Genomic DNA, 15,776 nt, shown 5'->3' with positions numbered 1-15,776 from the left:
CCAGATAGGCGAAGGGTCCGTGACCTATCTGGGGCACCAAGTGGGGAGCGGCCAGGTGGCTCCCCTCCAACCAAAAATTGACGCCATGGTGGCCTGGGAGCCCCCGTCACCCAGACAGCAGTCCGAGCCTTCCTGGGGCTCACTGGATATTATCGGCGCTTCATAAAGGACTACGGGAGCATTGTGGGGCCCCACACTGAACTGACCTCCAAAAGACTACCACAGAAGGTGCACTGGACCCCCGAGTGCCAAGCGGCCTTCGAGACTCTAAAGACTGCCATGTGCACCGCCCCTGTGCTCCAGGCCCCCGACTACAGCCGAGAGTTTGTGGTCCAAACCGACGCCTCGGAGCACGGCATCGGGGCAGTCCTGTCGCAAGTCAACCCCGAGGGGGTTGACCAACCTGTGGCCTTCATCAGCCGGCGGCTGCTGGCTCGAGAACAACGATGGAGCACCATAGAAAGAGAAGCCTTCGCCGTCGTGTGGGCCCTCAAGAAACTCCGGCCCTACCTCTTCGGCACCCACTTCCGGGTCCAGACCGACCACCGGCCCCTGCGGTGGCGGATGCAGATGCGTGGCGAGAACCCGAAGCTGCTGCGATGGTCCATCTCCCTGCAGGGGATGGACTTCACTGTGGAACATCGCCCTGGCAACAACCACGCCAACGCTGACGGCCTGTCCCGGTTTTTCCGCCTCGGCGAGGAGAACCCCCAAGAAGATGGGTTACTCTCCCCTGCCTTCAGCTGGGGGTGGGACGCGTGTTGGACCCGGCCTCGTGGCGTGGTCCTACCCCTCCCGCATGGCGGACCCTGGACGACATCGGCCCTCCATCGACCCGCTGTCACCCCTCCGGACACCACCCTCAACGAACTCTCGACGAGAGCCGCCCTTTGCAAACCACGGCTCTCCCCCTCTGGAACCCGGCGAACCCGGCTCGCCCCAACTCTGCAGGTCCGGTCACCACCCCGGGCCACCCTCTCAGGCCCGACTCCATCTTGGGCCCATCACGTCCCGAGCACGTGGCCTCGGCCCGACCCCGGCCGCGGCCCCAGCGAAGCCCCGACATCATGGCACCAAGATCAACCCAGGTGGTAAAGTGGCCACTTGACGGATCCCGGAGGAGAAGAGTTTCGATGGCCCTCCAGCCGTCCCCGGACGCCTGGTATCGATCGCCCTCCGGCCTCCCTGGGCGCTGGCTCCACCCCCCTGCTCGGTGTCTGGACACCTTCATCCCGGTCCCTCTGACCCCCAGGCGCGAGGGTCCGGACATCAAAGGACTCCAGTCCTATATCTGGGCCAGCCGGGGATCAGGAAGTCCGTTGTATCTAGGAGTCGAAGAACTCTGGAACCTGGAACCTCTGAGCCCTGCTGACGCTGTCGCGGTTCTACCAAGCTGAACCATCCGCCGAGCCCTGCTGACGCTGTCGCAGCTCTACCAAGCTGAACCATCCGCCGAGCCCTGCTGACGCTGTCGCGGCTCTACCAAGCTGAACCATCCGCCAAGCCCTGCTGATGCTGTCGCGGCTCTACCAAGCTGAACCATCCCTGGAGCCCTGCTGATGCTGTCGCGGCTCTACCAAGCTGAACCATCCGCCGAGCCCTGCTGACGCTGTCGCGGCTCTACCAAGCTGAACCACCTTCGGAGCCCTGCTGATGCGGTCGCGGCTCCCGGCACCCCCCAGCTCGAGGATTGAGAGCTGTGCGCAGGGTTTCCTAGTACCAGTTGGTACCAAGACTGCCCCCCTACCCCCTTCCCCGGACATTGAGACTTTGATTGGGATCTCCCGATCCCCCTGTACATATTGCTGCGGAATCTTGCCTTTATTCTTTATATAAAGACTCTTAAACCTACTCTTGTGTGGTGTCTCTCTGCGGTGGTGTGATTGCTCGGCTGTTACGATAGTAGGAGAGGAGCCTCGCCAAGGAGGCCCCTCGACGGCACTCGGCCAATTCCATACGGAAAGGTGGGTTTCGGGGCGGCAGTCAGACATCTTCTGTCTCCCCTGGAATCGCCTTTCTAACAATATCAAAAGGAATAAGGAAGTGGTCGGACCAGGTTTGAGGGCGCGGCTGCCTGACCATTAACCTAGCAGAATTAGAGTAGAAACAATCCAGCAGGTGGCCGGCTACATGGGTCGGCTCCCGGTTTCGGAGGGTAAGACCAAGAATATTGGTGATATCCACAAGAGTACCTACTCCTGGTTCTTTAAGAGAATCTAAGTGCAGATTTAAATCTCCTAGCATCATAAAATGTGAGTATCTAAGCACTAGATCACTCAGTGCATCCCCCACGGTTTCAAGAAACTCGGTAGGAGAACCAGGTGGACGGTAGATAAGGGCACCAGAAAAGGTAAAAGAATCATAGATTCCTAGACAAAAAGCTAATGCTTCTGCCCCTTTAATGGTTGTCAATGCGTGGATGGAGCATTTGAGTGAGTAGTGGTAAATTATAGCCAACCCTCCTCCTCGTTGTTCGCTCCTATCCAGACGCTGTATCCGATAGTCGTAAGGGAGGGCATTAGCCAGATACGGATTGGACTACGGTCTCAACCATGTCTCAGTGACCAAGAGCCAGTCCAAGTCAGACTCAACAATCAGGTCATTTATGTGCTGAGCATTTTTGCAGAGTGAGCGAGCATTGACAAGTCCTCCTCGCAACACGATATCGTGTGAGGGAACCTCCAAGGCTGGCACTGGGGTCAACATGAGCTTATATTGACCGCAACAGATGGGTCCAAACCATTTGTCGGGATCTAGTGCCCCATGACAGTGTGTGTTAGTGATGTTATAGGAGTGTAACAACTCCCTGGACATACCTGTTAGGGTTTTCCCAGGACCCAGGTGTGGCACGATGTCCTTCGCCTCCAGCACCGCCTCAGCGCGGACGGGCGCAGACGGGCTGGACTCTGGCTCGACTTCGGCGCGAGTCAGGCGCGCCCGCTGCGCGTCACCGCTGCGCGTGAGCATGGTAGGTTTAAGTAGGGCTCACCTGACCTGGGCGTCTGAGCTCTGAAGCGCTCAGCGTGAATACACAGGCAGACCTCCCCAGCTACAACCAATATGGCGGCTACACAGAATTCCCCTGTCCACTCGATCCGCTAAAAGAGCGGTTGAGGCACAATTACAGTGCTATTATGTGGGCAATGGTCCTAAATGAAAGAGGAGTCGATTAAAGTAAATTAAAACGGTTTTAGTGAAAAAACGAGTGCAAATAAAAAGCACGTTTAAAATGAGCGCTTCCTCTTATCAGAGGGCTCGCATTGCAGTGGATAAGTATGAGGCGCGATACACAGTGAAAAACAATCTTTTTCCCAAGGCTGAGCTCACACAAGTGCTCCCCTTAAGTAGGGCTCACCTGACCTGGGCGTCTGAGCACTGAAGCGCTCAGCGTGAATACACAGGCAGACCTCACCAGCTACAACCAATATGGCAGCTACACAGAATTCCCCTGTCCACTCGATCCGCTAAAAGAGCGGTGGAGGCACAATTACAGTGCTAGTATGTGGGCAATGGTCCTAAACGAAAGAGGAGTCGATTAAAGTAAATTAAAACGGTTTTAGTGAAAAAATGAGTGCAAATAAAAAGCACGTTTAAAATGAGCGCTTCCGCTTATCAGAGGGCTCGCATTGCAGTGGATAAGTATGAGGCGCGATACACAGTTAAAAACAATCTTTTTCCCAAGGCTGAGCTCACACAAGTGCTCGCCTTAAGTAGGGCTCACCTGACCTGGGCGTCTGAGCACTGAAGCGCTCAGCGTGAATACACAGGCAGACCTCCCCAGCTACAACCAATATGGCGGCTACACAGAATTCCCCTGTCCACTCGATCCGCTAAAAGAGCGGTGGAGGCACAATTACAGTGCTAGTATGTGGGCAATGGTCCTAAACGAAAGAGGAGTCGATTAAAGTAAATTAAAACGGTTTTAGTGAAAAAACGAGTGCAAATAAAAAGCGTGTTTAAAATTAGCGCTTCCGCTTATCAGAGGGCTCGCATTGCAGTGGATAAGTATGAGGCGCGATACACAGTTAAAAACAATCTTTTTCCCAAGGCATGGTTGGGAGATTGGAGATCTCTCGGCGAGAACGTAATCTGTGGCTTCGTTATTTGGTCTGCTCCCACTATGTGGTGATCAGTAATTTACCGTATATAAATCATAAATGCAAATCCGATATCCTCACCGCTGGTACCAATGTTGGAACCCGAAGGTCTCTGGTTGGCACAGGTAGGTACTTGTGACAAGCAGGGACCCTGAGACCCAATCGTCAGGGCAAGGGAACTACTCCTTTGAATAACCCCTGCTCACCCTCTAGGCAACGTGGCGCGAGCAGACAAGGCTAATCTTCAGGGCGATAGTAAGTTAAGCATTTATGATCACACACGGCAAACCCACTGACCCACCACAAACGGACACCAGTCAAATGGTTGTATCAAAAATACGTATACTTTATATAAAAGATAGATTCAGGATCATCACAAGACCAACAATAACGTTTAGCGTATGGGGGCCACCAGATTACACTAGGCAAACTTTAGTCTTTCAATGTTCGTTGTTCGGCAAGGTACGAAGACAGGGAAATAAGAACATTGTGGACCCTGGATCCGATATGAACTCGAGACGGAGTTCGAATGTACCTTGCTGTGGAAGTCCGAGGCGTTTCAGGCGCGGCTGGTGAGGGCTGACCCCGAACGAGGCCGACGGTTCTCCCGAGGATCTCTCCGGCTCGGTCTCCCTCGAGGAGCGAGGCGGGGGAGCTAGACTGTGGAGGGTTGCGGCGATCCGGGATCGATGCAGCTCACGGGGCGAGGCGCAGTTCAGGCCTGCGGGGCGTACTACTTCTTAGCACGCTGGGTCGTACTCGTGGATCTGTGAGGGGCATCGCGTTCTCGGGCAGACGGGTGCAGCACCAGGCTTCCAGTACCACTGTACGGGGAGGCCCTTCTTGAGGTGCGGCACGAGCCTTGGTATGCAGGAGGACAAAGCGAGACAGTCGGGTACGTTGCAACGTACGGACCGTCCGAGGCTATGGAAATGTTCTCCGTGCAGATTCCGGCTGGAGAGATGAGAGGTACACAATCGCGCTCCGTTAGCGGCGAGGTGACAGTAGAGCAGGCAGCCCGGCACTGAAGCGGAGAGCGACTCAGGGATGAGCGGGGCTCTCTACGGCGGGGCGACCAGGCTCTGAGCTGTCACGACCTGGGAGGGGGCGAAGGCACCCGAGTCACAACTCTGGCGAGGGAATAAGAACTAAGGCCCAACAGCGGACGGGCACAAGCAGATAGAACCCAATGGTCCTGGGGTTCCGTTCAGGGGGCAAGCTCTCGATCAAGCCCTTGGAGATCGTTTCAGGCACAAGTCTTCAAAGTCCTTTCTGGTCCTTTCCTCTCCGTTCTCAGCAAGGCACCACTGCAGGACAGTCTAACAGGATACAGACTGGTTTCCGTCCTTCAGCTTCTCTTGGTCCTTCTAGTCAGGATGAGGTTCGTCGTGGTCAAAACTGGATCTGATTTGTAAGGAGCGGAGCTCCTACATTTATACTGTGATTCTTTTGTCTTTGCAGGCCAGGGGGCCTGAGCCTGGTTCAACCCAGTTCTGGAGCACTTTGTTGACAGGACGCTACCGTCTTCTTTCAGGGTTCAGGGCAGAGACATCAGACGCTCTGCGGGGCGGTGGAGCCAGCATTGTGGTGGAGGAGCACAACCCTATTCAGAGTCAAGGACTACTCCGCCCACCCATCCTGGTGTAAGTACTCTATTCACCACCTGGAGCACCCGACTATCCCCGGGAATCTCCCAGCCCTGTCACTCACACAAACCCAGACAGTAGATACACATCCTGGCAGAGGCGGTTGAACAGTTAGGCGAGCAAAGGCTAACTTTCTAAAAGTAGCGTTTGCAAACACAGGATATTAAAATAAACCTTACTAAAGGAAGTATTTTATTATTCTGAGTTCAGGCATACTAAACTTGACCTGCTACCGTGTTCCCGGAGCCTGCCGGGACTATAGCGTGTAATAGCTCCGACAGCTCGTCTGGCCTAAGAGAACAGGTAGCCCTTCAATAGTGAAGAACCAAAAGGGCGGTAATTCACTACTAGGACATGCCACACTCGAGGCTTGTCCTACCTTACGCTTACAATGCACCCTGCCCGTAGGCCTACCATAGGGGTGACTGATATGAAGGTGAGGGAAGGTTTTGGGACTGGCAAGTGTGGGCACTTGCGCAATCAGCGTGCAATACGAGACTGCACGCGGGGTCAGCAATGGCGACCCGAGACACATCTTTCGAGGCCGCTTTTGTGGGTGGCGCAATCAGCACTGCAAGCCCACCAGCAGCATTTGTATCTACAAGCCCCGGCACTCCTCGTGCACGTTACTGGGGACTGATAGTAAATCAAATAAGCCAATCATGGAAATCAATTGTACATACACTTTATATTGGGAGCACTTGCACTGCGACATGGATTGGCCGTGGCGCAGTGCCCTCAGCATCGAATACCAGCAAAACATCGGAGGCACATCAGCAAAAAGAGGAAGGGAGACTCACGCCAAGGTGCCAGGTCTAACAAGTAGCAATATTTGATGTTCTGTAAAAGAACTCTGATGCTCCCTCCTATACATGAATAAGATCTAAAGTCATATAATCAGGACTATAATTTAAAATGAGGATTTGGGAAATGCAGGAAGGTGTCAGCATAGTGGACGCTCGGCAAGAGTCTTCTAAGGATAAGGGAATGAGTGTTAGCCTAAAGCCACACTCAGGCAAATATAAAAGAAAACTGAGAGGTCTGTACCTCTCAAAGTGCAAAGGAAACTATCCTAAAGTCAAACGGTGTGAACAGCAATTAATACCAAAGAATCCTTCAGAGTATCATCCCGTATCCACATCATCAACGATTGCTTTGTCCTTCCCATTCCCACAGTCCACACCTGCAACATTACTAAATTCTCTCATCTCATGAGCCTGGGCAACGGTATCAACCTTGGGTACCGCGCGACTCTTGATACAAAATAAATAGAAATCTTCTGTTAACACTCTGCCTCTAAGTGCACCTGCCACGGTCCTTCTTCTCAGGCTCCCTAACACTAATACATTGATATTCTGTTCTCTAACTAATGAAACCATGTGAACGCACTTGCAAGAAAAAGAACAGGCAAGAACGAAGGAAGGAAGAGTACAGTTTCATGTGAAAAGAAATGGAGGCCTAGTTATTCTAACTTGAATTGTGCATTTCAGTGTGCATGTTTAACATGTGGCTATCTGTGCACGTACAACTACAAATAAAGGTAAACGTTAATAATGAATTCAGAATTGCATGCATGTTGCACTTTCAGTAAATGCAATATAACTGAAATACACAAATGTAAATATAAGCAAGAACTACAATTCTTGATGTAAATGCACATTGGAGCACACACATGTGAATCTCTCACCTATACAGTGAACATTTTAATGGTAAGGATGGTGTATTAGGTTCGAAAGACTACATTTCACATTGATAAAGTTAAGGCACACAGAGTCTATACTGTTAAGTGCACGTAAACAATGTACTTCAGTGACGTGTGGGGGAGGAGCCAAATGACGCTGTTCCAGATGCATCAGAGCACCCAAGACCGCGCAGGCAGAAAGAACTACATAGCAAAAGTATGTGGCAATGTTATAGAATCAAAATATTTTGTAATTGCAAAACTTAGCAGAACGAGACCTGGTTCTGACAGACGCTCTAACAGGGGTAACTGAAATCGAGCTTGCCCTGGAAAGAATGGGTATTGAAGAATGCGAAGGATTTGTGTGTGTGTCAACACGCACCCCATTAGACTGAGCTGGGTCAGTGTCAACATGCACACTCATCCTCCTCCCAACATATTCCACCTTGGATTTGGGTACAACCGAAATGAAACACTTGTTCCACGTTTTCCCATTCTCAAGTACCAAGACATGGTTCCCCCACCTTCTAGACCCGAATGGGTGCAGAAAAACATGACCAACCCTTGCGAACAAAACTCGGTCTTTTAACTCTCACCCAATTGCCCACCTGAAATGACAAAACACAGTAACAACCATCTGTAGAATCTTATCTCTTCTGCACAGCAGATCTCACATCTGCAACTTTGGCCAACTTCGCAGCATCAATAGTTTTCCTTTCCATCCATTCCTTATTGAGTTTGGAACCAGCAATCCTTCCCCTTAACAGGGTAAATGGGGACATTCCAGTGCTTATGTGGAGGGGTAGTTCTCATAGCCCACAACATGTCATCTATAGCTTCTTCCATTGTAGAGCATTTATGAGTATGAGTTGCAACTGGTCTTTGATACAACGGTTTAAGCTTTCAAAAAGACCGTTGCTACGAGGATGGTAAAGGGAAGTTAACGTGTGCTTAATGCCAGAATTGACGAGAAAATTCTGCATTTCCCTGGATATTAATTGGGTTCCATTGTCGGTTAACAGCTCCTCAGGAAATCCTTCCCTGGAAAATGTCTCTTTGAAAAATGTAATGATGGCATTTGAGTTCACACTGTCTACAAATCTTACCTCTGGCTATTTTGACATATAATCAAGACCAATTCGTACTTGGGTGTACTACCCCCAATCCCGAAAGCACCAGCAACATCAAACGCCACTTTACACCAAGGCAAGTTTGTTACCACACTGGGGTTGACAGGGGATGGACAAGTAACCTGTGACTTGTCACTAAGAACACACACACAACCGTTCCTAATGTAATTCTTGATCATCCTCTCGACACCAGCCCACCAGAAATCCTCTCTTATCCTTCTTTTCATGGTCCGAAAACCAGGATGCCCTTCATGAGCCAACACAAGAACTTTCTCACAAAGACACTCAAGGACAACTAGTTGCCCAAACCTGCGTAGAATGCACCCAATGATGGACAGTTCTGTTCCAACTCTGCTGAAGGGAACTAATGCCTCAGGAATACTCCTAACTGAAGGCCAACCATTCACCATACACTTCATCACTTCCTGCAGAGTTCCATCACAAGATACTGCATCCAACCATTCTTGCTCAGACAATGCACCATTAGTAGAGACGCTGATAAAGCACACTGCACACACAATTACTAGCACCTCCACATCGTCCAGACCTACATCATTTTCATCCAATGGCAACCTTGAGAGACAATCGGCAACATAGTTCTTAACTGCAGGCACATATTCAAATTTGAATTGAAAGCCCTGGAGTCTATACTGTCATTTGGCGAAGTGAGGAGTTGCTCTGCCCCCACCTTTGGTCGTAAACAGATCTAACAAGGGTTGTGGTCTGTTCTCAAGTGAATTCTTTTCTCCACACAACATTTTTGAAGTATTGGAAGCCCCACCACATGGCCAGTGATTCTTTCTCTATAGTGTAGCAAGCTGATTCTGCACCTCGTAACATCCTGAAAGCAAAAGCAATAGTCTCTTCCTTTCCATCAGCTCTCACCTGTATAAGTACCGCACCCAGGCGCACATTGCTAGCGTCAGTGGTGAAAATACATGCATCATTAAAATCAAACATTTTGAGTGGACCAGCATTAACAATTTCCATTTTGATGGACTCAAATACCTTGTCGCAATCCTCATCCCACTCATACTTTTTGTTTTTCTTCAAGAGACAACATAACCTACAGGTTTTGTCAGAAAAGTTCTTGATATATTTAGAATAATATTTCACCAGCCCGAGAAATGAGCGGAGCTGGTCATTGCTTTTGGGTTTAGGTGCACGCTGTATGGCATCAAGTATTTTTACCTTGGGCGCGACTCCCTTCCCAGACATGTGGTGAGCTAAATAATCAACGCCCTCCTGTGCAAACTTACATTTATCTTTTCTTAGGGTCAACCCACTCCCCTTGATGATATCGAGGACTGTCATCACTCTGGTGTCATGCTCTTCCATTGATTTGCCAAAAATCTAAATATCGTCCTGAAAGAACATGACACCTTTAACATCCAAAAGTTTGTCCTGACAGGTAGACCAGGCCTTATTCCCCCCTTCTACGAGGATCTTTTCCAAACTTTGAGAAGAAAGTTAGCAAGGGTTGATCCAAAGTCGGAGCAGAGGAGATATTGGAAGGAAGGGAAGGTTTGGGACATTCAGACGTGAGCCTGGTCCGGGTGGATTTGTCCAAAGGCAGATGAAGCCTAGCTGAAATATAACCACCTACATGAGATGCAGGGAACCATTCCGTAGAGTTAGGGTGATGAATAGAAGAAGGGTCAAACCTGGGAGCACCCTCAGAATCCAAAATAGGTTGAAAAGAAAAAGAATCAGTTCTTGACTGTTTAGCAGGAGGGGAAGAAGGATTATTGGCATCTAAAGGGTCAAACTCATCATCTGCGTCCCCAAGATCGTCACCAGTGTCCAAAATTTGAGAAATAACCCAATTTCTGTGGTGCCTCGGCATTTTTTTAATTTTGATTTCCATTTACCAGCATTCTTAACATTAAACCCCTCCGTAGCAGGAGGCTTGGGAGGCACCACGTCCTCAACCTTGTGTGAGGAAACCTCACTGACCACTCGTGACTTCATAGTCGCAGACACATTGAAATTATTGCTGGAAGGCACCAACTTTCTCTTTCTGCTATCCCCCGCAGAATGGGCCAAAGCTTTGGACATTAGAGATAACAGAGAGGTTTCCATATCCTTAGAAAACCTCTTCATAAAGGCTTCAACAGCATTTTCCACAGAGGAATTAATAAACATGTTCAAATCATTCTTAAATGCATCCATCAATAAGGCTCTCCACGGCAGTCGTTACTGTCACACGGGAAGGACAGGAACTGGAACTGGAAACACACTGATCACTGCTGATATCTGCGCCACAGCCGTAAACACCAGGAGACTGAGGCGGGGACAGGAATCATCAAAGAAGATGCCGGTAACTATAGCGCAACACGCATCAGGTCTCCCCCGTATATATCGTGGCCACTGAAAGGAAGTAAATGCGGCGGAGTCAGGACTATAGGACTATAGGTAAAGTCCTTTATTCCTCTCTCCGTCCCCCGGACATAACTGCCGCCCGCCGAAACCCCGCTGCTGCTGTGGTGAAGGCGGAAGCAGGAACACTTTAGGAAGAATGCCAGAGGGCACAATGAGGTAAGTGGGGCAGGCTGGGCTGGGGGTTGGGGTAGTGTTAAGGGCAGCACAGGGTGGGGGGGGTCGGGGTAGGTAATGTAATGGGGCACGGTTTTAGACCTCAGGACAGGGGGAGGGAAATGGGTAGTCTGGTCGTTTTTAGGGCTGGAGGGGTAGGACTCAGGGCAGTGGAAGGTGTTGAGGTAGTTTTAGGGACAGCGTTGGGATAGGGGGGTTGGGGTAGTGTATGTAAAGGGGCAGGGATAAGGCCTCTGGGCAGGAGGAGGGGAATTGGTAGTCAATATAGTTTTTAGGGCTAGGGGAGGTCTCAGGGCAGTGGAAGGGGTTGGGATAATTTTTGGGACAGAGAGGGGGTGGGGGAGTCAGGGTAATGTATATTAAGGGGCAGGGTTTTAGGCCTCAGGGCAAGGGGAGGGAGTGGGTAGTCGGGGTAGTTTTTGGGCTTGGGAGTCGGGTAGGTCTTGGGGCAATGGAAGGGGTTGGGGTAGTTTTATGAACAGCGTGGGCATGGGGCATGGGGTTTGGGGTCGTGGTAGTGGCGACCTTAGCGACGCATACCCCCTTACTTATTATGCCATTACCATGACATTTTCAGGTGAAGGCATGCGTGGTAAAGGAATGCACGGCTAAGTTGCATTCGTGGTTCGAACTGCGTAGTAAAGGCATGCCTGGTAAAGGCTTGCGTGGTAAAAGAAATGCATGGTAAAAGAAATGCGTGGTAAAGGCATGCGTGGTAAAGGCATGCGTGGTAAAGGAATGCCTGGTAAAGGAATGCCTGGTAAAGACATACCTGGTAAAAGCATGCGTGGTAAAGGCATGCGTGGTAAAGGCATGCGTGGTGAAGGCATGCGTCGTGAAGGCATGCGTCGTGAAGGCATGCGTGGTAAAGGAATGCGTGGTAAAGGAATGCGTAGTAAAGGCATGCGTGGTAAAGGAATGCCTGGTAAAGGAATGCCCGGTAAAGACATACCTGGTAAAAGCATGCGTGGTAAAAGCATGCGTGGTAAAGGCATGCGTGGTAAAGGCATGCGTGGTAAAGGCATGCGTGGTAAAGGCATGCATGGTGAAGGCATGCGTCGTGAAGGCATGCGTGGTAAAGGAATGCGTGGTAAAGGAATGGTAGTAAAGGCATGCGTGGTAAAGGCATGTGCGGTAAAGGAATGCCTGGTAAAGATATACCTGGTAAAAGCATGCGTAGTAAAGGAATGCGTGGTAAAGGCATGCGTGGTAAAGGAATGCCTGGTAAAGACATACCTGGTAAAAGCATGCGTGGTAAAAGCATGCGTGGTAAAGGCATGCGTAGTAAAGGAATGCGTAGTAAAGTCATGCGTGGGCAAGGCATGCGTGGTAAAAGAATGCCTGGTAAAGACATACCTGGTAAAAGCATGCGTGGTAAAGGCATGCATGGTAAAGGAATGCGTAGTAAAGGAATGCGTGGTAAAGGCATGCGTGGTAAAGGCATGCGTGGTAAAGGCATGCGTGGTAAAGGAATGCGTGGTTAAGTTGCATTCTTGGTTCGCGCTGGGTGGTAAAGGCATACGAGGTAAAGGTATGCCTGGTAAATAAATGCACGGGTAAGTTGCATTTGTAGTTCACGCAGCATGGTAGAGACACGCCTGGTTTAGCCATGCGCGCGTCTATCATAAACCAAAATCAAGCTATAAGGTGAATGGAAACCGACTAATATCAGAAATTGCACCTTCTGAGCAATGAGAAGCTCTAAAAAGCATTTAAATGCGTCAAACCCCTGAAATGAAAGATCACTAACCTACTGTCCTCCCAGCCAGGCAGGGTCAAGGGTGACAGAGTTTGAAAGAGAGGCTCTGCAGCAGCCTAGCGCTGCAAGGGGCACCAGAGAGCAGCTCAGCGCTACAAACAGGGCTTTAAGTGGGCCGGGTCTCACTGATGCTGAGCACCAGCAGTTTTTTAAAGGGGGCCTCGAAACGGGTCTCTATCGGGCTCTGTTTCGGGACCTGGCACAGGAGGTCTGTTTCTTCTGGACTGCAGTGACACGGCACATCGATGTCCGCTGCTCACACTGCTCACTTCTCACTATTGTGCGCTGCTCACACTGCTCACTTCTCACATGTGTGCGCTGCTCACACTGCTCACTTCTCACTAGTGTGCGCTGCTCACACTGCTCACTTCTCACTAGTGTGCGCTGCTCACACTGCTCACTTCTCACTAGTGTGCGCTGCTCACACTGCTCACTTCTCACTAGTGTGCGCTGCTCACACTGCTCACTTCTCACTATTACGCGCTGCTCACACTGCTCACTTTTCACTAGTGTGCGCTGCTCGCACTGCTCACTTCTCACTAGTGTGCGCTGCTCACACTGCTCACTTCTCACAGGTGTGCGCTGCTCACTTCTCACTAGTGTGCGCTGCTCACACTGCTCACTTCTCACTAGTGTGCGCTGCTCACACTGCTTACTTCTCACTAGTGTGCGCGGCCCACACTGCACACTTCTCACTAGTGTGCGCTGCTCACACTGCTCACTTCTCACTAGTGTGCGCTGCTCACACTGCTCACTTCTCACTAGTGCAGCAGTTACGGCATGACGTCATGCCAGGTGAGCGGTGTAGGGGAAGGGAAATCCTTTAAAGAGAGTCATTTTCTCTCTGGATTTCACTTCTCTTTTTGAAACTCAGGAGCAACAACATTGTCGTGGAGTCACCAGGGCTTGAAGTAGAATCTGTTTCAATCCATCAAGCCATAGTCGCTGCTTATTTATCTTATGAAACTAACAACCATTGACAAAGCCAATAGTCCTGACTTCTTGTAGGTCTGATGTTACTTGTTGTGTCATATATCTGGATGCAATGACAGAAACAGCAAAATACAAGTCGGGCGGGACACTATGCTAAACAGAGATTTTTAGTTTACGTGTTTTTAATCCAGGCCTTAATTGCATTGGCCACGCCCCTTTGAGAGACACCCCCTCCACCCTCTGCCCCAACAGTTTTTTATTCCACTTAAAGCCCTGGCTACAAGTCAAACTCCGCCCTGGCTGTTTCAGTGAAATGCAGCCGGGCAGCCCTGGATGCAAAGCACAAAACTAATTAGATTTATAACATTTAATATTAGCAATTAAACTAAAAGGGCAAACCCGCTCTTAACAGCGTGAATGGAGCAGAGAAGCCAAATATTAAATAAAAAATAACCCTGCATCCGGGCTGTTAATAAACAGCTGTGCACTCCAGGTGCCCTGGTGAGCAGTTCACAGGTGCGGCTTTCTTCTAGTGCTAATAACAGGACACGTCATGAGTGACGTCACATTCCCAAAGGTGCCCCTCGAATATGAAACTGCCAGTAGTGGTTTTGGGGTAAAGAGCTGAGCTCAGCTGCCTGTACCCCCTTCACACGCGGCCTTTAGTGAGACATTGACAGTCACCCCCCGCAGCGCTACGTTTATTCTGCGGCCTTGAAATTAAACAATGTGATTATAATGTGAGAAGTAAATAGATAATGCACGTCATCTGGTCCATGCCTCATAGGAAGAGAATTACCAGCGGCAGCATTTAATAGAAACATCAAAACTGGAAACCCGTTTATGAATAATATTCACATTTATGAAGGGCGAACCAGAGGCTTCCGGTAAAGTTCATGAAGCGCTCACCTGACTCTGGGCCCGGACTCCGGTCCCTCTCCTGGGTCGGGGTGCATCTCCCCTGGGTCCTGGGTCGGGGTGCCTCTCCCCTGGGTCCTGGTACAGGCAGCGGACAGTGAGAGGGCCCCGGCTCGGCCCCGGCGTTATCTGTCAAAAGGAGAGACAGGGACGGGATCAAAGGCACGATCCAGGGGCCCCAGAGTGAGAAGCAATGTGTCCGGATGTGGGGGGGCCCTGGCAAACCTATCCTGCCCCGTGCACACAGCGCCTCGTTAACCACGTTTAATCTTCTTTTCGTGCAGCGCTCGCAGCACCAGCGCCACCGCGGGAATGAGTCCAGAGCAGCAAAGGAGGGGTCCGAGGAGAGAGTGTTAGAGGGGGGCGCACGCGCAGTGTGGATCTAGGGGATGGGGGGGGAGGGGGGGTGGTGGAGTAACTTTTGGGGCAGTCCAGCACTACAGACACCCCCTGGTGAGCATGGCGGACTTTTTTATTTTATTTATTTATTTAATGCGATTTTATAGAGCGTGAACTTTACCCAAAGGTGTCAGGGCGCTTTACACAAGAACCAGTTGCAAAACATAAGGACTAAGGATTACCTGCTACATAAAAGATACAAACAGAAACCCTGGAGTGCACAGCTGTTTATTAACAGCCCGGATGCAAATGTACCATATGTAAAGTCACACAAGGAAGAGATACAAACAGAAAGAAAAATTGAAAATGTACAAATAGTAAAGTCACTCAAGGAAGAGATACGAATGGATATACTCTAAGAGTCACATAGGAATGGTAGAGAGTACAAAGGTCTACTGCATACAGGCGGGCAACTAGAGACAAATTTCGTGGGGGGCTGTAAAATATTTCGGGGGGGGGGGCTAGTTCTTTGAACCATAGACAGAGTGATTGAAAGAAGGGGTTAAAACAGAACAAAAACAGTAAATGGTCTTTAAAAGACCTGTTAAGTACTCGGGTGCGGCTGCAATTAGATCATCGCCAGCCCGCAAAGCTGTGTCAGCCTGGGCTGACACACACGAGGGGGGAGGGGGGGCTGAAGCCCCATGAGCCCAATGG

At 50.2% G+C, this 15,776-nt stretch overlaps 1 protein-coding gene across 1 annotated transcript in view; it reads right to left on the bottom strand.

Annotated features, from left to right (window-relative positions):
- Positions 1-15,045, bottom strand: part of LOC144828355 (uncharacterized) — a 58,728-nt gene extending 43,683 nt beyond the window's left edge. The window contains exon 1 of the mRNA XM_078686471.1: positions 14,712-15,045. The gene's annotated coding sequence lies outside the window, so the exon portion shown is untranslated. The remainder of the gene's footprint in view (positions 1-14,711) is intronic.
- Between the last annotated feature and the right edge of the window lie 731 nt (positions 15,046-15,776).

Source organism: Lissotriton helveticus, chromosome 4_1, assembly GCF_964261635.1.
Source record: "Lissotriton helveticus chromosome 4_1, aLisHel1.1, whole genome shotgun sequence".
NCBI classification, from domain to species: domain Eukaryota; kingdom Metazoa; phylum Chordata; class Amphibia; order Caudata; family Salamandridae; genus Lissotriton; species Lissotriton helveticus.
This window is presented reverse-complemented; position numbering and strand designations above follow the sequence as displayed.